Raw genomic sequence first — 23,137 nt, forward strand, 5'->3', positions numbered from 1 at the left:
TCCTAGATGTAATGGTCAGCTAGGTATTTATAGAGAAGTCCTTCTAGATGAATGGTCAGCTAGGTATTTATAGAGAAGTCCTTCTAGATGAATGGTCAGCTAGGTATTTATAGAGAAGTCCTTCTAGATGAATGGTCAGCTAGGTATTTATAGAGAAGTCCTTCTAGATGAATGGTCAGCTAGGTATTTATAGAGAAGTCCTTCTAGATGAATGATCAGCTAGGTATTTACAGAGAAGTCCTTCTAGATGAATGGTCAGCTAGGTATTTACAGAGAAGTCCTTCTAGATGAATGGTCAGCTAGGTATTTACAGAGAAGTCCTTCTAGATGTAATGGGTCCTTCTAGATGTAATGGTCAGCTAGGTATTTATAGAGAAGTCCTTCTAGATGAATGGTCAGCTAGGTATTTACAGAGAAGTCCTTCTAGATGAATGGTCAGCTAGGTATTTATAGAGAAGTCCTTCTAGATGAATGGTCAGCTAGGTATTTACAGAGAAGTCCTTCTAGATGAATGGTCAGCTAGGTATTTATAGAGAAGTCCTTCTAGATGAATGGTCAGCTAGGTATTTATAGAGAAGTCCTTCTAGATGAATGGTCAGCTAGGTATTTATAGAGAAGTCCTTCTAGATGAATGATCAGCTAGGTATTTACAGAGAAGTCCTTCTAGATGTAATGGTCAGCTAGGTACAGTGGGTGCAAAAAAAGTATTTAGTCAGCCACCAATTGTGCAAGTTCTCCCACTTAAAAAGATGAGAGAGGCCTGTAATTTTCATCATAGGTACACTTCAACTATGACAGACAAAATGAGAAAAAAAAATCCAGAAAATCACATTGTAGGATTTTTAAATTAATTTATTTGCAAATTATGGTGAAAATTACAGGCCTCTCATCTTTTTCAGTGGGAGAACTTGCACACTTGGTGGCTGACTAAATACTTGTTTGCCCCACTGTATGTGCATGTTACATGTTACTTAATGGGTTGGTTATGTGGGCTTCCTCTAACCAATCGCTTTCTACTACATATAATAATAATACGATTAAATTAAATCTTTACATTTAAAAAAAACCCAAAGTTTTATCAATTCCGGTCATTCCAATACATGTAATACCCCTTGATCTTCAAGAATAGTATTTATTGTTTGCCGAATAGTTTTACCTGAGCAGAACCCCGTAAAACTAAGGAAGTATGACCCAGTCCCATTCTGTTGTTTGTCATTGTGTTGTCATGGAGAACTGATTGGGGCTCGTTGATTCGGGTTGAAAAACAAATGCTTCGCTCATGGATTGGCTGGCTTTGAGCACTACTGAAAAGTGCTATTTTACATGTGATAAATGAATGTCATGCGCTGAATTTGTTATTGTTTACCTTTTAGTTGGTGACACTTTGACATCTTGATAATATGCAGCTGTTTAAAGGGGAACTCCACAGATGAGACAATAACAAAACGGCCGCCCGCCTCTGTTTTGGTAAAAAGCTGAGGGATGGGGCCTGGAGAAATGTATCCACTCTCAGATTAAACAGACAGAGCTGTGGGTGGATACAATGACCGACCATCCATGATATCAACATTATAGTTATAACCATGTTATGAGACTATACAGGACTGACCATCCATGATATCAACATTATAGTTATAACCATGTTATGAGACTATACAGGACTGACCATCCATGATATCAACATTATAGTTATAACCATGTTATGAGGCTACACAGGACTGACCATCCATGATATCAACATGATAGTTATAACCATGTTATGAGGCTATATAGGACCATCCATGATATCAACATTATAGTTATAACCATGTTATGAGGCTATATAGGACCATCCATGATATCATCATTATAGTTATAACCATGTTATGAGGCTATACAGGACTGACCATCCATGTTATGAGGCTATACAGGACTGACCATCCATGATATCAACATTATAGTTATAACCATGTTATGAGACTATACAGGACTGACCATCCATGATGTCAACATTATAGTTATAACCATGTTATGAGACTATACAGGACTGACCATCCATGATATCAACATGATAGTTATAACCATCCATGATATCAACATTATAGTTATAACCATGTTATGAGACTATACAGGACTGACCATCCATGATATCAACATTATAGTTATAACCATGTTATGAGGCTATACAGGACTGACCATCCATGATATCAACATTATAGTTTGAACCATATTATGAGGCTATACAGGACTGACCATCCATGATATCAACATTATAGTTATAACCATGTTATGACGCTATACAGGACTGACCATCCATGATATCAACATTATAGTTATAACCATGTTATGAGACTATACAGGACTGACCATCCGTGATATCAACATTATAGTTATAACCATGTTATGAGACTATACAGGACTGACCATCCATGATATCAACATTATAGTTATAACCATGTTATGAGGCTATACAGGACTGACCATCCATGATATCAACATTATAGTTATAACCATGTTATGAGGCTAAACAGGACTGACCATCCATGATATCAACATTATAGTTATAACCATGTTATGAGACTATACAGGACTGACCATCCATGATATCAACATTATAGTTATAACCATGTTATGAGGCTATATAGGACCATCCATGATATCATCATTATAGTTATAACCATGTTATGAGACTATACAGGACTGACCATCCATGATATCATCATTATAGTTATAACCATGTTATGAGACTATACAGGACCATCCATGATATCAACATTATAGTTATAACCATGTTATGAGGCTATACAGGACTGACCATCCATGATATCAACATTATAGTTATAACCATGTTATGAGAATTTACAGGACTGACCATCCATGATATCAACATTATAGTTATAACCATGTTATGAGACTATACAGGACTGACCATCCATGATATCAACATTATAGTTATAACCATGTTATGAGACTATACAGGACTGACCATCCATGATATCAACATTATAGTTATAACCATGTTATGAGGCTATACAGGACTGACCATCCATGATATCAACATTATAGTTATAACCATGTTATGAGGCTATACAGGACTGACCATCCATGATATCAACTTTATAGTTATAACCATGTTATGAGACTATACAGGACTGACCATCCATGATATCAACATTATAGTTATAACCATGTTATGAGACTATACAGGACTGATCATCCATGATATCAACATTATAGTTATAACCATGTTATGAGACTATACAGGACTGACCATCCATGATATCAACATTATAGTTATAACCATGTTATGAGGCTATACAGGACTGACCAGCCATGATATCAACATTATAGTTATAACCATGTTATGAGGCTATACAGGACTGACCATCCATGATATCAACTTTATAGTTATAACCATGTTATGAGACTATACAGGACTGACCATCCATGATATCAACATTATAGTTATAACCATGTTATGAGACTATACAGGACTGATCATCCATGATATCAACATTATAGTTATAACCATGTTATGAGACTATACAGGACTGACCATCCATGATATCAACATTATAGTTATAACCATGTTATGAGACTATACAGGACTGACCATCCATGATATCAACATTATAGTTATAACCATGTTATGAGACTATACAGGACTGACCATCCATGATATCAACATTATAGTTATAACCATGTTATGAGGCTATACAGGACTGACCATCCATGATATCAACATTATAGTTATAACCATGTTATGAGCCTATACAGGACCATCCATGATATCAACATTATAGTTATAACCATGTTATGAGCCTATACAGGACCATCCATGATATCAACATTATAGTTATAACCATGTTATGAGGCTATACAGGACTGACCATCCATGATATCAACATTATAGTTATAACCATGTTATGAGACTATATAGGACTGACCATCCATGATATCAACATTATAGTTATAACCATGTTATGAGACTATACAGGACTGACCATCCATGATATCAACATGATAGTTATAACCATGTTATGAGACTATATAGGACTGACCATCCATGATGTCAACATTATAGTTATAACCATCCATGATATCAACATTATAGTTATAACCATGTTATGAGGCTATACAGTGTTTGTTTACATTTACTTTGTTTACAAACATTGGAGAAAAACAGTCTATATTCTGGGTTGGAGTTTAACAGTTGAACTAAGCTCACTAAGCATTTATAAGTTATATTCTTCAAGAATCAATGGCTTTATAAACACACACACACACACACACACACACACACACACACACACAGTACCTGTCAAATGTTTGGACCTACTCATTCCAGGGTTCTAGAACACCTACTCATTCCAGGGTTCTAGAACACCTACTCATTCCAGGGTTCTAGAACACCTACTCATTCCAGGGTTTTTCTTTATTTTTACTATTGTCTACATTGTAGAATAATAGTGAAGACATCAACACTATGAAATAACACATACGGAATCATGTAGTAACCAAAAAAGTGTTAAACATATCAAAATATATTTGAGATTTTTCAAAGTTGCCACCCTTTCCTTTGATGACAGCTTTGCCCACGCTTGGCATTCTGTCAACCAGCTTCACCTGGAATGGTCTGGTTGAGACCATAGTGGTCTCTGACATCACAGTGGTCTCTGACATCACAGTGGTCTCTGACATCACAGTGGGCTCTGACATAACAGTGGGCTCTGACATCACAGTGGGCTCTGACATCACAGTGGTCTCTGACATCACAGTGGTCTCTGACATTATAGTGGTCTCTGACATCACAGTGGTCTCTGACATCATAGTGGTCTCTGACATCATAGTGGTCAATACTACTACCATCTCTACTGTACCAGTACCAATACTACTACCATCTCTACTGTACCAGTACTACTACCACCTCTACTGTACCAGTACTACTACCACCTCTACTGTACCAGTACTACTACCACCTCTACTGTACCAGTACTACTACCATCTCTACTGTACCAGTACTACTACCATCTCTACTGTACCAGTACTACTACCATCTCTACTGTACCAGTACTACTACCATCTCTACTGTACCAGTACTACTACCACCTCTACTGTACCAGTACTACTACCACCTCTATTGTACCAGTACTACTACCATCTCTACTGTACCAGTACTACTACCACCTCTACTGTACCAGTACTACTACCATCTCTACTGTACCAGTACTACTACCATCTCTACTGTACCAGTACTACTACCACCTCTACTGTACCAGTACTACTACCACCTCTACTGTACCAGTACTACTACCACCTCTACTGTACCAGTACTACTACCACCTCTACTGTACCAGTACTACTACCATCTCTACTGTACCAGTACTACTACCATCTCTACTGTACCAGTACTACTACCATCTCTACTGTACCAGTACTACTACCACATCTACTGTACCAGTACTACTACCACCTCTACTGTACCAGTACTACTAACATCTCTACTGTACCAGTACTACTACCACCTCTACTGTACCAGTACTACTACCATCTCTACTGTACCAGTACTACTACCATCTCTACTGTACCAGTACTACTACCATCTCTACTGTACCAGTACTACTACCACCTCTACTGTACCAGTACTACTACCACCTCTACTGTACCAGTACCAGTACTACTACCACCTCTACTGTACCAGTACCAATACTACTACCATCTCTACTGTACCAGTACTACTACCATCTCTACTGTACCAGTACTACTACCATCTCTACTGTACCAGTACCAATACTACTACCATCTCTACTGTACCAGTACTACTACCACCTCTACTGTACCAGTACCAATACTACTACCATCTCTACTGTACCAGTACTACTACCATCTCTACTGTACCAATACTACTACCATCTCTACTGTACCAATACTACTACCATCTCTACTGTACCAATACTACTACCATCTCTACTGTACCAATACTACTACCACCTCTACTGTACCAGTACCAATACTACTACCATCTCTACTGTACCAGTACTACTAGCGTCTCTGAATACAACAGGTGTAGATCTTACAGTGAAATGTTTACTTACAACCACCTCTACTGTACCAGTACTACTACCACCTCTACTGTACCAGTACTACTACCACCTCTACTGTACCAGTACCAGTACTACTACCACCTCTACTGTACCAGTACCAATACTACTACCATCTCTACTGTACCAGTACTACTACCATCTCTACTGTACCAGTACTACTACCATCTCTACTGTACCAGTACCAATACTACTACCATCTCTACTGTACCAGTACTACTACCACCTCTACTGTACCAGTACCAATACTACTACCATCTCTACTGTACCAGTACTACTACCATCTCTACTGTACCAATACTACTACCATCTCTACTGTACCAATACTACTACCATCTCTACTGTACCAATACTACTACCATCTCTACTGTACCAATACTACTACCACCTCTACTGTACCAGTACCAATACTACTACCATCTCTACTGTACCAGTACTACTAGCGTCTCTGAATACAACAGGTGTAGATCTTACAGTGAAATGTTTACTTACAACCACCTCTACTGTACCAGTACTACTACCACCTCTACTGTACCAGTACTACTACCACCTCTACTGTACCAGTACCAGTACTACTACCACCTCTACTGTACCAGTACCAATACTACTACCATCTCTACTGTACCAGTACTACTACCATCTCTACTGTACCAGTACTACTACCATCTCTACTGTACCAGTACCAATACTACTACCATCTCTACTGTACCAGTACTACTACCACCTCTACTGTACCAGTACCAATACTACTACCATCTCTACTGTACCAGTACTACTACCATCTCTACTGTACCAATACTACTACCATCTCTACTGTACCAATACTACTACCATCTCTACTGTACCAATACTACTACCATCTCTACTGTACCAATACTACTACCACCTCTACTGTACCAGTACCAATACTACTACCATCTCTACTGTACCAGTACTACTAGCGTCTCTGAATACAACAGGTGTAGATCTTACAGTGAAATGTTTACTTACAACCACCTCTACTGTACCAGTACTACTACCACCTCTACTGTACCAGTACTACTACCACCTCTACTGTACCAGTACCAGTACTACTACCACCTCTACTGTACCAGTACCAATACTACTACCATCTCTACTGTACCAGTACTACTACCATCTCTACTGTACCAGTACTACTACCATCTCTACTGTACCAGTACCAATACTACTACCATCTCTACTGTACCAGTACTACTACCACCTCTACTGTACCAGTACCAATACTACTACCATCTCTACTGTACCAGTACTACTACCATCTCTACTGTACCAATACTACTACCATCTCTACTGTACCAATACTACTACCATCTCTACTGTACCAATACTACTACCATCTCTACTGTACCAATACTACTACCACCTCTACTGTACCAGTACCAATACTACTACCATCTCTACTGTACCAGTACTACTAGCGTCTCTGAATACAACAGGTGTAGATCTTACAGTGAAATGTTTACTTACAACCACCTCTACTGTACCAGTACTACTACCATCTCTACTGTACCAGTACTACTACCACCTCTACTGTACCAATACTACTACCATCTCTACTGTACCAGTACTACTAGCGTCTCCGAATACAACAGGTGTAGATCTTACAGTGAAATGTTTACTTACAAGCCCAACAATGCAGTTTTCAGAAAAATACCTAAACAAAGGTAAGAGATAAGAAAAACAAATAATTGTTTAGCTGCCTGACACAGCCAGTGTCCTCTCTCTCTGTCCCTCTATTCTCTCTCTCTGTCCCTCTATCCTCTCTCTCTGCCTGACACAGCCAGTGTCCTCTCTCTCTGTCCCTCTATTCTCTCTCTCTGTCCCTCTATCCTCTCTCTCTGCCTGACACAGCCAGTGTCCTCTCTCTCTGTCCCTCCATCCTCTCTCTCTCTGCCTGACACAGCCAGTGTCCTCTCTCTCTGTCCCTCTATTCTCTCTCTCTCTGCCTGACACAGCCAGTGTCCTCTCTCTCTGTCCCTCTATTCTCTCTCTCTGTCCCTCTATTCTCTCTCTCTCTGCCTGACACAGCCAGTGAGACCCAAACAATGGGACTAGCAGCTCCTTCATATGTCAACTCTATCTCTCTCTCTCTGTCCCTCTATACTCTCTCTCTGCCTGACACAGCCAGTGTCCTCTCTCTCTGTCCCTCTATTCTCTCTCTCTGTCCCTCTATCCTCTCTCTCTCTCTGCCTGACACAGCCAGTGAGACCCAAACAATGGGACTAGCAGCTCCTTCAATATGTCTGGTCTCTGTCCTCTCTCTCTGTCCCTCTATACTCTCTCTCTGCCTGACACAGCCAGTGAGACCCAAACAATGGGACTAGCAGCTCCTTCATATGTCAACTCTCTCTATCTCTCTGTCCCTCCATCCTTTCTCTCTGTCCCTCCATCCTCTCTCTCTGTCCCTCTATCCTCTCTCTCTCTGTCCCTCTATCCTCTCTCTCTCTGTCCCTCTATCCTCTCTCTCTGTCCCTCTATCCTCTCTTTCTCTGTCCCTCTATCCTCTCTTTCTCTGTCCCTCTATCCTCTCTCTCTCTGTCCCTCTAACCTCTCTCTCTGTCCCTCTATCCTCTCTCTCTGTCCCTCTATCCTCTCTCTCTGTCCCTCTATCCTCTCTCTCTCTGTCCCTCTATCCTCTCTCTGTCCCTCTATCCTCTCTCTCTGTCCCTCTATCCTCTCTCTCTGTCCCTCTATCCTCTCTCTCTGTCCCTCTGTCCTCTCTCTCTGTCCCTCTGTCCCTCTGTCCTCTCTCTCTGTCCCTCTGTCCTCTCTCTCTGTCCCTCTATCCTCTCTCTATGTCCCTCTATCCTGTCTCTCTGTCCCTCTATCCTCTGTCTCTCTGTCCCTCTATCCTCTCTCTCTCTGTCCCTCTATCCTCTCTCTCTGTCCCTCTATCCTCTCTCTCTGTCCCTCTATCCTCTCTCTCTGTCCCTCTATCCTCTCTCTCTATCCTCTCTCTCTGTCCCTCTATCCTCTCTCTATCTTTTTCCCTGCTGTGTTTCTCCCTGCAGTGTTTCTCCCTGCAGTGTTTCTCCCTGCTGTGTTTCTCCCTCTCTCTCCCTGCTGTGTTTCTCCCTCTCTCTCCCTGCAGTGTTTCTCCCTCTCTCTCCCTGCAGTGTTTCTCCCTCTCTCTCCCTGCAGTGTTTCTCCCTCTCTCTACCTGCAGTGTTTCTCCCTCTCTCTCCCTGCTGTGTTTCTCCCTGCAGTGTTTCTCCCTCTCTCTCCCTGCTGTGTTTCTCCCTCTCTCTCCCTGCTGTGTTTCTCCCTCTTTCTCCCTGCTGTGTTTCTCCCTCTCTCTCCTGCTGTTTTTCTCCCTGCTGTGTCTCTCCTTGCAGTGTTTCTCCCTCTTTCTCCCTGCTGTGTTTCTCCCTGCTGTGTCTCTCCTTGCAGTGTTTCTCCCTCTCTCTCCCTGCTGTGTCTCTCCTTGCAGTGTTTCTCCCTCTCTCTCCTGCTGTGTTTCTCCCTGCTGTGTCTCTCCTTGCAGTGTTTCTCCCTCTTTCTCCCTGCTGTGTTTCTCCCTGCAGTGTTTCTCCCTCTCTCTCCCTGCAGTGTTTCTCCCTCTCTCTCCCTGCAGTGTTTCTCCCTCTCTCTCCCTGCTGTGTTTCTCCCTCTCTCTCCCTGCAGTGTTTCTCCCTCTCTCTCCCTGCAGTGTTTCTCCCTCTCTATCCCTGCTGTGTTTCTCCCTGCTGTGTTTCTCCCTGCTGTGTTTCTCCCTCTCTCTCCCTGCTGTGTTTTTCCCTGCAGTGTTTCTCCCTCTCTCTCCCTGCAGTGTTTCTCCCTCTCTCTCCCTGCAGTGTTTCTCCCTCTCTCTCCCTGCTGTGTTTCTCCCTGCTGTGTTTCTCCCTGCTGTGTTTCTCCCTGCTGTGTTTCTCCCTGCTGTGTTTCTCCCTGCTGTGTTTTTCCCTGCAGTGTTTCTCCCTCTTTCTCCCTGTTGTGTTTCTCCCTGCTGTGTTTCTCCCTGCTGTGTTTCTCCCTGCTGTGTTTTTCCCTGCAGTGTTTCTCCCTCTTTCTCCCTGCTGTGTCTCTCCCTGCTGTGTTTCCCCCTGCTGTGTTTCTCCCTCTCTCTCCCTGCTGTGTTTCTCCCTCTCTCTCCTGCTGTGTTTCTCCCTCTCTCTCCCTGCAGTGTTTCTCCCTCTCTCTCCCTGCAGTGTTTCTCCCTCTCTCTCCCTGCAGTGTTTCTCCCTCTCTCTCCCTGCTGTGTTTCTCCCTGCTGTGTTTCTCCCTCTCTCTCCCTGCAGTGTTTCTCCCTCTTTCTCCCTGCTGTGTTTCTCCCTGCTGTGTTTCTCCCTGCTGTGTTTCTCCCTCTCTCTCCCTGCAGTGTTTCTCCCTGCAGTGTTTCTCCCTCTCTCTCCCTGCAGTGCTCCTCCCTGCTGTGTTCCTCCCTGCTGTGTTTCTCCCTGCTGTGTTTCTCCCTGCAGTGTTTCTCCCTCTCTCTCCATGCTGTGTCTCTCCCTCTCTCTCCCTGCTGTGTTTCTCCCTGCAGTGTTTCTCCCTCTCTCTCCCTGCTGTGTCTCTCCCTCTCTCTCCCTGCTGTGTTTCTCCCTGCTGTGTTTCTCCCTGCAGTGTTTCTCCCTCTCTCTCCCTGCTGTGTCTCTCCCTCTCTCTCCCTGCTGTGTTTCTCCCTGCAGTGTTTCTCCCTCTCTCTCCCTGCTGTGTTTCTCCCTGCTGTTTTTCTCCCTCTCTCTCCCTGCAGTGTTTCTCCCTCTCTCTCCCTGCAGTGTTTCTCCCTCTCTCTCCCTGCTGTGTTTCTCCCTGCTGTGTTTCTCCCTGCAGTGTTTCTCCCTCTTTCTCCCTGCTGTGTCTCTCCCTCTCTCTCCCTGCTGTGTTTCTCCCTGCTGTGTTTCTCCCTGCTGTTTTTCTCCCTCTCTCTCCCTGCAGTGTTTCTCCCTCTCTCTCCCTGCTGTGTTTCTCCCTCTCTCTCCCTGCTGTGTTTCTCCCTCTCTCTCCCTGCAGTGTTTCTCCCTCTCTCTCCCTGCTGTGTTTCTCCCTCTCTCTCCCTGCTGTGTTTCTCCCTGCAGTGTTTCTCTGTCTTTTTCCCTGCTGTGTTTCTCCCTGCTGTGTTTCTCCCTCTCTCTCCCTGCAGTGTTTCTCCCTCTCTCTCCCTGCTGTGTTTCTCCCTCTCTCTCTCTGCAGTGTTTCTCCCTCTCTCTCTCCCTGCAGTGTTTCTCCCTCTCTCTCCCTGCAGTGTTTCTCCCTGCAGTGTTTCTCCCTGCTGTGTTTCTCCCTCTCTCTCCCTGCTGTGTTTCTCCCTCTCTCTCCCTGCTGTGTCTCTCCCTGCAGTGTTTCTCCCTCTCTCTACCTGCAGTGTTTCTCCCTCTCTCTCCCTGCTCTGTGTCCACTATATAGGGAATAGTATGCCATTTAGGATGTACCCTGTGAGATGCTCTCCTGAATAGCAGCTTGGAATACATAAAGGTGCTTATGTAATGGCAGAGGATGGATGGTCTCTGCAGTGAGGTGCTGTCCGCCATAACACCTACAGTGCTGCTTACTCTGCATCCCAAATGGGACTCTATTCCCTTTGCAGTGCATTATGGGACCTGGTCAGATGTAGTGCATTATGGGACCTGGTCAGATGTAGTGCATTATGGGACCTGGTCAGATGTAGTGCATTATGGGACCTGGTCAGATGTAGTGCATTATGGGACCTGGTCAGATATAGTGCATTATGGGACCTGTTCAGATGTAGTGCATTATGGGACCTGGTCAGATGTAGTGCATTATGGGACCTGGTCAGATGTAGTGCATTATGGGACCTGTTCAGATGTAGTGCATTATGGGACCTGGTCAGATGTAGTGCATTATGGGACCTGGTCAGATGTAGTGCATTATGGGACCTGGTCAGATGTAGTGCATTATGGGACCTGGTCAGATGTAGTGCATTATGGGACCTGGTCAGATGTAGTGCATTATGGGACCTGGTCAGATGTAGTGCATTATGGGACCTGGTCAGATGTAGTGCATTATGGGACCTGGTCAGATGTAGTGCATTATGGGACCTGGTCAGATGTAGTGCATTATGGGACCTGTTCAGATGTAGTGCATTATGGGACCTGGTCAGATGTAGTGCATTATGGGACCTGGTCAGATGTAGTGCATTATGGGACCTGGTCAGATGTAGTGCATTATGGGACCTGGTCAGATGTAGTGCATTATGGGACCTGGTCAGATGTAGTGCATTATGGGACCTGGTCAGATGTAGTGCATTATGGGACCTGTTCAGATGTAGTGCATTATGGGACCTGGTCAGATGTAGTGCATTATGGGACCTGGTCAGATGTAGTGCATTATGGGACCTGGTGTACCTATTTATTTTACCTTTATTTAACTAGGCAAGTCAGTTAAGAACAAATTCTTATTTTCAGTGACGGCCTACCGGGGAACAGTGGGTTAACTGCCTTGTTCAGGGGAACAGTGGGTTAACAGCCTTGTTCAGGGGAACAGTGGGTTAACTGCCTTGTTCAGGGGAACAGTGGGTTAACTGCCTTGTTCAGGGGAACAGTGGGTTAACTGCCTTGTTCAGGGGAACAGTGGGTTAACTGCCTTGTTCAGGGGAACAGTGGGTTAACTGCCTTGTTCAGGGGTACTGTGGGTTAACTGCCTTGTTCAGGGGAACAGTGGGTTAACTGCCTTGTTCAGGGGAACAGTGGGTTAACTGCCTTGTTCAGGGGAACAGTGGGTTAACTGCCTTGTTCAGGGGAACAGTGGGTTAACTGCCTTGTTCAGGGGCAGAATGACAGATTTTTACCTTGTCAGCTCGGGGATTCGATCTCACAACCTTTCGGTTACTAGTACAAAGCTCTAACCACTAGGCTACCTGCCCCCCCCTCAACTCTAACCACTAGTCTACCTGCCGCCCCTCCACTCTAACCACTAGTCTACCTGCCACCCCTCCACTCTAACAACTAGGCTACCTGCCACCCCTCCACTCTAACCACTAGTCTACCTGCCGTCCCTCCACTCTAACCACTAGGCTACCTGCCTCCCCTCCACTCTAACCACTAGGCTACCTGCCACCCCTACACTCTAACCACTAGTCTACCTGCCGTCCCTCCACTCTAACCACTAGGCTACCTGCCTCCCCTCCACTCTAACCACTAGGCTACCTGCCGCCCCTCCACTCTAACCACTAGTCTACCTGCCGCCCCTCCACTCTAACCACTAGGCTACCTGCCGTCCCTCCACTCTAACCCCTAGGCTACCTGCCGTCCCTCCACTCTAACCACTAGTCTAGCTGCCGCCCCAGTATAAAGAGAGAAGCCATTTGGGGTAATCTGTTGTCAGGGTATTTGTCATTCTGACCTCATGTTGCCATGGTTACCTCAGGAGGGCAGCTAATAGACAGTCCTGAAGAACAAAACCTAATCTACCTCAGGAGACTGAAAAGATTTGGCATGGGTCCTCAGATCCTCAAAAGGTTTTACAGCTGCACCATCGAGAGCATCCTGACGGGTTGCATCACTGCCTGGTATGGCAACTGCTCGGCCTCCGACCGCAAGGCACTACCGAGGGTAGTGCGTACGGCCCAGTACATCACCAGGGCCAAGCTTCCTGCCATTCAGGACCTCTATACCAGGTGGTGTCAGAGGAAGGCCCTAAAAATTGTCAAAGCCACCAGCCTCTAGACTGTTCTCTCTCTGTCCCTCTCTCTCTGTCCCTCTCTCTCCCCTCTCTAGTCTCTCTGTCTCTCTGTCCCTCTCTCTCCCATCTCTCTCTCTCTACTCTCTCTCTCTCTCTCTACTCTCTCTCTCTGTTCTCTCTCTCCCCTCTCTCTCTGTTATCTCTCTCCCCTCTCTCCCTCTCCTCTCTCTCTCCATCTATTCTCTCTCTTTGTCTCCCCTCTCTCTCTCCTCTCTCTGTCCATCTCTCTCTCCTCTCTCTGTCCCTCTCTCTCCTCTCTCTCTGTCCCTCTCTCTCTCCTCTCTCTGTCCCTCTCTCTCTCCTCTCTCTTTCTCCTCTCTCTCCTCTCTCTCCTCTCTCTCTCTCTTCTCTCCTCTCTCTCCTTTATCTTTCTCTCTCTCTCTCTCTCTCTCTCTCTCTCTCTCTCTCTCTCTCTCTCTCTCTCTCTCTCTCTCTCTCTCTCTCTCTCTCTCTCTCCTCTCTCTCTCTCCTCTCTCTATCCCCTCCCTCGCTTCTCTATCTCTCTCCTCTCTCTCCTCTCTCTCCCCTTTCTCTATCTATTCTCTCTCCCTCTATATTCTGTCTCTCGTTATCTATCTTCTCTCTTTGCTTTCTCTCCCCCTCCCTCTCTCATCATCTTTCTCTCTCCTCTCTCTCCTTTCTCTCTCTCTCTCTCTCTCTCTCTCTCTCTCTCTCTCTCTCTCTCTCTCTCTCTCTCTCTCTCTCCTCTCTCCCTTCCCCCTCCTCTCTCTCCTCTCTCCCCTCTCTCTCTCCTCTCTCTCCTCTCTCTCTCTCTTCTCTCCTCTCTCTCCTTTATCTTTCTCTCTCTCTCTCTCTCTCCTCTCTCTATCCCCTCCCTCGCTTCTCTATCTCTCTCTCCTCTCTCTCCTCTCTCTCCTTTATCTTTCTCTCTTATCTTTCTTTCCCTCTCTCTCCTCTCTCTCTCTCTTCTCTCCTCTCTCCTTTATCTTTCTCTCTCTCTCTCTCCTCTCTCTCTCTCCTCTCTCTATCCCCTCCCTCACTTCTCTATCTCCCTCTCCTCTCTCTCCTCTCTCTCTCCTCCTCTCTCTCCACCTCTCTCTCCTCTCTCTCTCTTCTCTCCTTTATCTATCCCCTCCCTCGCTTCTCTATCTCTCTCTCCTCTCTCTCCTCTCTCTCATCTCTCTCCCCTTTCTCTATCTATTCTCTCTCCCTCTATATTCTGTCTCTCGTTATCTATCTTCTATCTTTGCTTTATCTCTCCCCCTCCCTCTCTCATCTATCTCTCTCCTATCTCTCTCCCTCTCTCTCTGCATGTCTATTTCTATCTCTCTATTCTTGTCCTCTCTCTCTCTCTCTCCTCTATTGGCATGATAAGTCAGTAAGTGACATTGCCAAAGAAAGGAGAACACAGAGAGAACACAGTGTAGTTAATTATAGTTCTCATTGACTCCTATATTATGCAGTTTTACCTTCCTCTGTTCTGACAGTACCCGAATAAGTCTCTCTGGAGTTTAGCAGACTGAGCTGAGGACAGTCTGTTCTCCATGGGCTAACAGGTAACAGTCTCTCTGGGGTTTAGCAGACTGAGCTGAGGACAGTCTGTTCTCCATGGACTAACAGGTATCAGTCTCTCTGGGGTTTAGCAGACTGAGCTGAGGACAGTCTGTTCTCCATGGGGTAACAGGTAACAGTCTCTCTGGGGTTTAGCAGACTGAGCTGAGGACAGTCTGTTCTCCATGGGCTAACAGGTATCAGTCTCTCTGGGGTTTAGCAGACTGAGCTGAGGACAGTCTGTTCTCCATGGGCTAACAGGTAACAGTCTCTCTGGGGTTTAGCAGACTGAGCTGAGGACAGTCTGTTCTCCATGGGCTAACAGGTATCAGTCTCTCTGGGGTTTAGCAGACTGAGCTGAGGACAGTCTCTCTGGGGTTTAGCAGACTGAGCTGAGGACAGTCTGTTCTCCATGGGCTAACAGGTAACAGTCTCTCTTATAATTCACCCTCCCATCTTCTTCTTCTGGTCGTAAAATAAACCAAGAACTTCCAATGTACCAGCTGTCAGTCTTAGAGCCCACCCTACATTCAGTCACTGTCTGTCCCTCAGGAGACATCTGTCTGTCCCTCAGGAGACATCTGTCTGTCCCTCAGGAGACATCTGTCTGTCCCTCAGGAGACATCTGGCTGTCCCTCAGGTTGTATCAGGAGACATCTGTCTGTCCCTCAGGTTGTATCAGGAGACATCTGGCTGCTAAAACACGGCATGTTGATTTCTCTTCAGACATTTAGGTTTTCTAATTCTTCGTATTATTTAATAATTTTTGGGGAAGAATGAATTTGTTATGTCAGAATATGTGTCACAGTTTGACAGATAATGCAGCCCTGTTTCTATCTCTTTGTGGGGGCAGAATGAGCACAGCCTGTCCTCTCTAGGCCAGGTCTACCAGCCTGTCCTCTCTGGGCAGCCAGGTCTACCAGCCTGTCCTCTCTGGGCAGCCAGGTCTACCAGCCTGTCCTCTCTGGGCAGCCATGTCTACCAGCCTGTCCTCTCTGGGCAGCCAGGTTTACCAGCCTGTCCTCTCTGGGCAGCCAGGTTTACCAGCCTGTCCTCTCTGGGCAGCCAGGTTTACCAGCCTGTCCTCTCTGGGCCAGGTCTACCAGACTGTGCTCGCTGAGTCTGTACATAGTTAGTGTTTTCCATCAATCACGGTGGTAAAATAGTCTGCAACCATCTACTCTCTGTTTTAGAGCTAAATAACATTGAAGCATTTTTTGTGTGATTTCTTTTCCAATAGGTGATATATGTTTGCTTTGTGCTGTCCTGAGGGAGACTTGTCTGGGTTGGTAGTGGTTAGTTTATTGGGCCTTGGAACCAGGTGGCTGATTGGGACTCTTCTCTACAGTCACCTCTTGGCAGTTGAGGGCTTTGTGATGGGGGGGGGGGGGTCATGTGTTTATAAATTAATTTAACATTTGGTGACTCTTTTCTGGATATTAATCAGAAGAGAGAATTGGCCTGATTCTGTTGCTAGGAGTTTTTCCCCACACTGCCATATAGTGGACCCCACACTGCCATATAGTGGACCCCACACTGCCATATAGTGGACCCCACACTGCCATATAGTGGACCCCACACTGCCATATAGTGGACCCCACACTGCCATATAGTGGACCCCACACTGCCATATAGTGGACCCCACACTGCCGTATAGTGGACCCCACACTGCCATATAGTGGACCCCACACTGCCATATAGTGGACCCCATACCTCACTGCCATATAGTGGACCCCACACTGCCATATAGTGGACCCCACACTGCCATATAGTGGACCCCACACTGCCATATAGTGGACCCCACACTGCCGTATAGTGGACCCCACACTGCCGTATAGTGGACCCCACACTGCCATATAGTGGACCCCACACTGCCATATAGTGGACCCATATAGTGGACCCCACACTGCCATATAGTGGACCCCACACTGCCATATAGTGGACCCATATAGTGGACCCCACACTGCCGTATAGTGGACCCCACACTGCCATATAGTGGATCCCACACTGCCATATAGTGGACCCCACACTGCCATATAGTGGACCCATATAGCGGACCCCACACTGCCATATAGTGGACCCCACACTGCCATATAGTGGACCCATATAGCGGACCCCACACTGCCGTATAGTGGACCCCACACTGCCATATAGTGGACCACACACTGCCGTATAGTGGACCCCACACTGCCATATAGTGGACCCCACAATGCCATATAGTGGACCCCATACTTCACTGCCATATAGTGGACCCCATACTTCACTGCCATATAGTGGACCCCATACTTCACTGCCATATAGTGGACCCCATACTTCACTGCCATATAGTGGACCCATACTTCACTGCCATATAGTGGACCCCATACTTCACTGCCATATAGTGGACCCCATACTTCACTGCCATATAGTGGACCCCACACTGCCATATAGTGGACCCATATAGTGGAACCCACACTGCCGTATAGTGGACAACACACTGCCATATAGTGGACCCCACACTGCCGTATAGTGGACCCATATAGCGGACCCCACACTGCCATATAGTGGACCCCATACTGCCGTATAGTGGACCCATATAGCGGACCCCACACTGCCATATAGTGGACCCCACACTGCCATATAGTGGACCCATATAGCGGACCCAACACTGCCGTATAGTGGACCCCACACTGCCGTATAGTGGACCCCACACTGCCGTATAGTGGACCCCACACTGCCGTATAGTGGACCCCACACTGCCGTATAGTGGACCCCACACTGCCATATAGTGGACCCCACACTGCCATATAGTGGACCCATATAGCGGACCGCACACTGCCGTATAGTGGACCCCATACTTCACTGCCGTATAGTGGACCCCATACTTCACTGCCGTATAGTGGACCCCATACTTCACTGCCATATAGTGGACCCCACACTGCCATATAGTGGACCCCACACTGCCATATAGTGGACCCCACACTGCCATATAGTGGACCCCACACTGCCATATAGTGGACCCCACACTGCCATATAGTGGACCCCACACTGCCATATAGTGGACCCCACACTGCCATATAGTGGACCCCACACTGCCATATAGTGGACCCCACACTGCCATATAGTGGACCCCACACCACCATATAGTGGACAACACACTGCCATATAGTGGACAACACACTGCCGTATAGTGGACCCCATACTTCACTGCCATATAGTGGACCCCACACTGCAGTAAGTGGACCCCACACTGCCATATAGTGGACCCCACACCGCCATATAGTGGACAATACACTGACATATAGTGGACCCCACACTGCCATATAGTGGACCTCACACTGCCATATAGTGGACCCCACAATGCCATATAGTGGACCCCACACTGCCATATAGTGGACCCCATACTTCACTGCCATATAGTGGACCCCATACTTCACTGCCATATAGTGGACCCCATACTTCACTGCCATATAGTGGACCCCATACTTCACTGCCACATAGTGGACCCCATACTTCACTGCCATATAGTGGACCCCATACTTCACTGCCGTATAGTGGACCCCACACTGCCGTATAGTGGAACCCACACTGCCGTATAGTGGACAACACACTGCCATATAGTGGACCCCACACTGCCGTATAGTGGACCCATATAGCGGACCCCACACTGCCATATAGTGGACCCCACACTGCCGTATAGTGGACCCCACACTGCCGTATAGTGGACTCCACACTGCCATATAGTGGACCCCACACTGCCATATAGTGGACCCCACACTGCCATATAGTGGACCCATATAGCGGACCGCACACTGCCGTATAGTGGACCCCATACTTCACTGCCGTATAGTGGACCCCATACTTCACTGCCGTATAGTGGACCCCATACTTCACTGCCATATAGTGGACCCCACACTGCAGTAAGTGGACCCCACACTGCAATATAGTGGACCCCACACCGCCATATAGTGGACAATACACTGACATATAGTGGACCCCACACTGCCATATAGTGGACCCCACAATGCCATATAGTGGACCCCACAATGCCATATAGTGGACCCCACACTGCCATATAGTGGACCCCATACTTCACTGCCATATAGTGGACCCCATACTTCACTGCCATATAGTGGACCCCATACTTCACTGCCATATAGTGGACCCCATACTTCACTGCCATGTAGTGGACCCCATACTTCACTGCCATATAGTGGACCCCATACTTCACTGCCATATAGTGGACCCCATACTTCACTGCCATATAGTGGACCCCATACTTCACTGCCGTATAGTGGACCCCACACCGCCGTATAGTGGACCCCACACTGCCATATAGTGGACCCATATAGCGGACCCCACAATGCCATATAGTGGACCCCACACTGCCATATAGTGGATCCCACACTGCCATATAGTGGACCCCACACTGCCATATAGTGGACCCCATACTTCACTGCCGTATAGTGGACCCCACACTGCCGTATAGTGGACCCATATAGCGGACCCCACACTGCCATATAGTGGACCCCACACTGCCATATAGTGGATCCCACACTGCCATATAGTGGACCCCACACTGCCATATAGTGGACCCCACACTGCCATATAGTGGACCCATATAGCGGACCCCACAATGCCATATAGTGGACCCCACACTGCCATATAGTGGATCCCACACTGCCATATAGTGGACCCCACACTGCCATATAGTGGACCCCACACTGCCATATAGTGGACCCATATAGCGGACCCCACAATGCCATATAGTGGACCCCACACTGCCATATAGTGGATCCCACACTGCCATATAGTGGACCCCACACTGCCATATACTGGACCTCACACTGCCATATAGTGGACCCCACACTGCCATATAGTGGACCCCATACTTCACTGCCATATAGTGGACCCCACACTGCCATATAGTGGACCCCACACTGCCATATAGTGGACCCCACACTGCCATATAGTGGACCCCACACTGCCGTATAGTGGACCCCACACTGCCATATAGTGGACCCCACACTGCCATATAGTGGACCCCACACTGCCGTATAGTGGACAACACACTGCCATATAGTGGAGCAGCAGTATAGAGCTGATCAGTGTATTAGAGGAGGAGGAGGCAGCAGTATAGAGCTGATCAGTGTATTAGAGGAGGAGGAGCCAGCAGTATAGAGCTGATCAGTGTATTAGAGGAGGAGGAGGAGGAGGAGGCAGCAGTATAGAGCTGATCAGTGTATTAGAGGAGGAGGAGGCAGCAGTATAGAGCTGATCAGTGTATTAGAGGAGGAGGAGGCAGCAGTATAGAGCTGATCAGTGTATTAGAGGAGGAGGAGCCAGCAGTATAGAGCTGACCAGTGTATTAGAGGAGGAGGAGGCAGCAGTATAGAGCTGATCAGTGTAGTAGAGGAGGAGGAGGCAGCAGTATAGAGCTGATCAGTGTATTAGAGGAGGAGGAGGAGGAGGAGGCAGCAGTATAGAGCTGATCAGTGTATTAGAGGAGGAGGCAGTATAGAGCTGATCAGTGTATTAGAGGAGGAGGCAGTATAGAGCTGATCAGTGTTAGAGGAGGAGGAGGAGGCAGCAGTATAGATCTGATCAGTTTATTAGAGGAGGAGGAGGCAGCAGTATAGAGCTGATCAGTGTATTAGAGGAGGGGGCGGCAGTATAGAGCTGATCAGTGTATTAGAGGAGGAGGCAGTATAGAGCTGATCAGTGTATTAGAGGAGGAGGCAGTATAGAGCTGATCAGTGTATTAGAGGAGGCAGCAGTATAGAGCTGATCAGTGTATTAGAGGAGGAGGCAGTATAGAGCTGATCAGTGTATTAGAGGAGGAGGCAGTATAGAGCTGATCAGTGTTAGAGGAGGAGGAGGAGGCAGCAGTATAGAGCTGATCAGTGTATTAGAGGAGGAGGCAGCAGTATAGAGCTGATCAGTGTATTAGAGGAGGAGGGGGCAGCAATATAGAGCTGATCAGAGTATTAGAGGAGGGGGGGGCAGCAGTATAGAGCTGATCAGTGTATTAGAGGAGGAGGCAGCAGTATAGAGCTGATCAGTGTATTAGAGGAGGAGGCAGCAGTATAGAGCTGATCAGTGTATTAGAGGAGGAGGAGGCAGCAGTATAGAGCTGATCAGTGTATTAGAGGAGGAGGGGGCAGCAATATAGAGCTGATCAGAGTATTAGAGGAGGGGGGGGGGCAGCAGTATAGACCTGATCAGTGTATTAGAGGGGGCAGCAGTATAGAGCTGACCAGTGTATTAGAGGAGGAGGGGGCAGCAGTATAGAGCTGATCAGTGTATTAGAGGAGGGGGCAGCAGTATAGAGCTGATCAGTGTATTAGAGGAGGAGGAGGCAGCAGTATAGAGCTGATCAGTGTAGTAGAGGAGGAGGAGGCCGCAGTATAGAGCTGACCAGTGTATTAGAGGGGGCAGCAGTATAGAGCTGATCAGTGTATTAGAGGAGGAGGGGGCAGCAGTATAGAGCTGATCAGTGTATTAGAGGAGGAGGAGGCAGCAGTATAGAGCTGATCAGTGTATTAGAGGGGGAGGGAGCAGCAGTATAGAGCTGACCAGTATATTAGAGGAGGAGGAGGAGGCAGCAGTATAGAGCTGATCAGTGTAGTAGAGGAGGAGGAGGCAGCAGTATAGAGCTGATCAGTGTATTAGAGGAGGAGGAGGAGGCAGCAGTATAGAGCTCATCAGTGTATTAGAGGGGGCAGCAGTATAGAGCTGATCAGTGTATTATAGGAGGAGGGGGCAGCAGTATAGAGCTGATCAGTGTATTAGAGGAGGGGGCAGCAGTATAGAGCTAATCAGTGTATTAGAGGAGGAGGAGGAGGAAGCAGTATAGAGCTGATCAGTGTATTAGAGGAGGAGGAGGCAGCAGTATAGAGCTGATCAGTGTATTAGAGGAGGAGGAGGCAGCAGTATAGAGCTGATCAGTGTATTAGAGGAGGAGGAGGCAGCAGTATAGAGCTGATCAGTGTATTAGAGGAGGAGGGGGCAGCAGTATAGAGCTGATCAGTGTATTAGAGGAGGAGGCAGCAGTATAGAGCTGATCAGTGTATTAGAGGAGGGGGCAGCAGTATAGAGCTGATCAGTGTATTAGAGGAGGAGGAGGAAGCAGTATAGAGCTGATCAGTGTATTAGAGGAGGGGGCAGCAGTATAGAGCTGGTTAGTGTATTAGAGGAGAAGGAGGCAGCAGTATAGAGCTGATCAGTGTAGTAGAGGAGGAGGAGGCAGCAGTATAGAGCTGATCAGTGTATTAGAGGAGGAGGAGGCAGCAGTATAGAGCTGATCAGTGTATTAGAGGAGGAGGAGGCAGCAGTATAGAGCTGATCAGTGTATTAGAGGAGGAGGGGGCAGCAGTATAGAGCTGATCAGTGTATTAGAGGAGGAGGCAGCAGTATAGAGCTGATCAGTGTATTAGAGGAGGAGGGGGCAGCAGTATAGAGCTGATCAGTGTATTAGAGGAGGAGGAGGCAGCAGTATAGAGCTGATCAGTGTATTAGAGGAGGAGGAGGCAGCAGTATAGAGCTGATCAGTTTATTAGAGGAGGAGGAGGAGGCAGCAGTATAGAGCTGATCAGTGTATTATAGGAGGAGGAGGCAGCAGTATAGAGCTGATCAGTGTATTAGAGGAGGGGGCAGCAGTATAGAGCTGATCAGTGTATTAGAGGAGGAGGAGGAAGCAGTATAGAGCTGATCAGTGTATTAGAGGAGGGGGCAGCAGTATAGAGCTGGTTAGTGTATTAGAGGAGAAGGAGGCAGCAGTATAGAGCTGATCAGTGTAGTAGAGGAGGAGGAGGCAGCAGTATAGAGCTGATCAGTGTATTAGAGGAGGAGGAGGCAGCAGTATAGAGCTGATCAGTGTATTAGAGGAGGAGGAGGCAGCAGTA

At 46.9% G+C, this 23,137-nt stretch overlaps 1 protein-coding gene across 1 annotated transcript in view; it reads left to right on the top strand.

Moving 5' to 3' along the window:
* LOC139384429 (sodium/hydrogen exchanger 5-like) overlaps positions 1–23,137 on the top strand; it is a 76,593-nt gene that overhangs the window by 1,039 nt on the left and 52,417 nt on the right. The gene's annotated exons all lie outside the window — the stretch shown is intronic.

Source organism: Oncorhynchus clarkii, chromosome 26 (genome assembly GCF_045791955.1).
Source record: "Oncorhynchus clarkii lewisi isolate Uvic-CL-2024 chromosome 26, UVic_Ocla_1.0, whole genome shotgun sequence".
Classification (NCBI taxonomy): domain Eukaryota; kingdom Metazoa; phylum Chordata; class Actinopteri; order Salmoniformes; family Salmonidae; genus Oncorhynchus; species Oncorhynchus clarkii.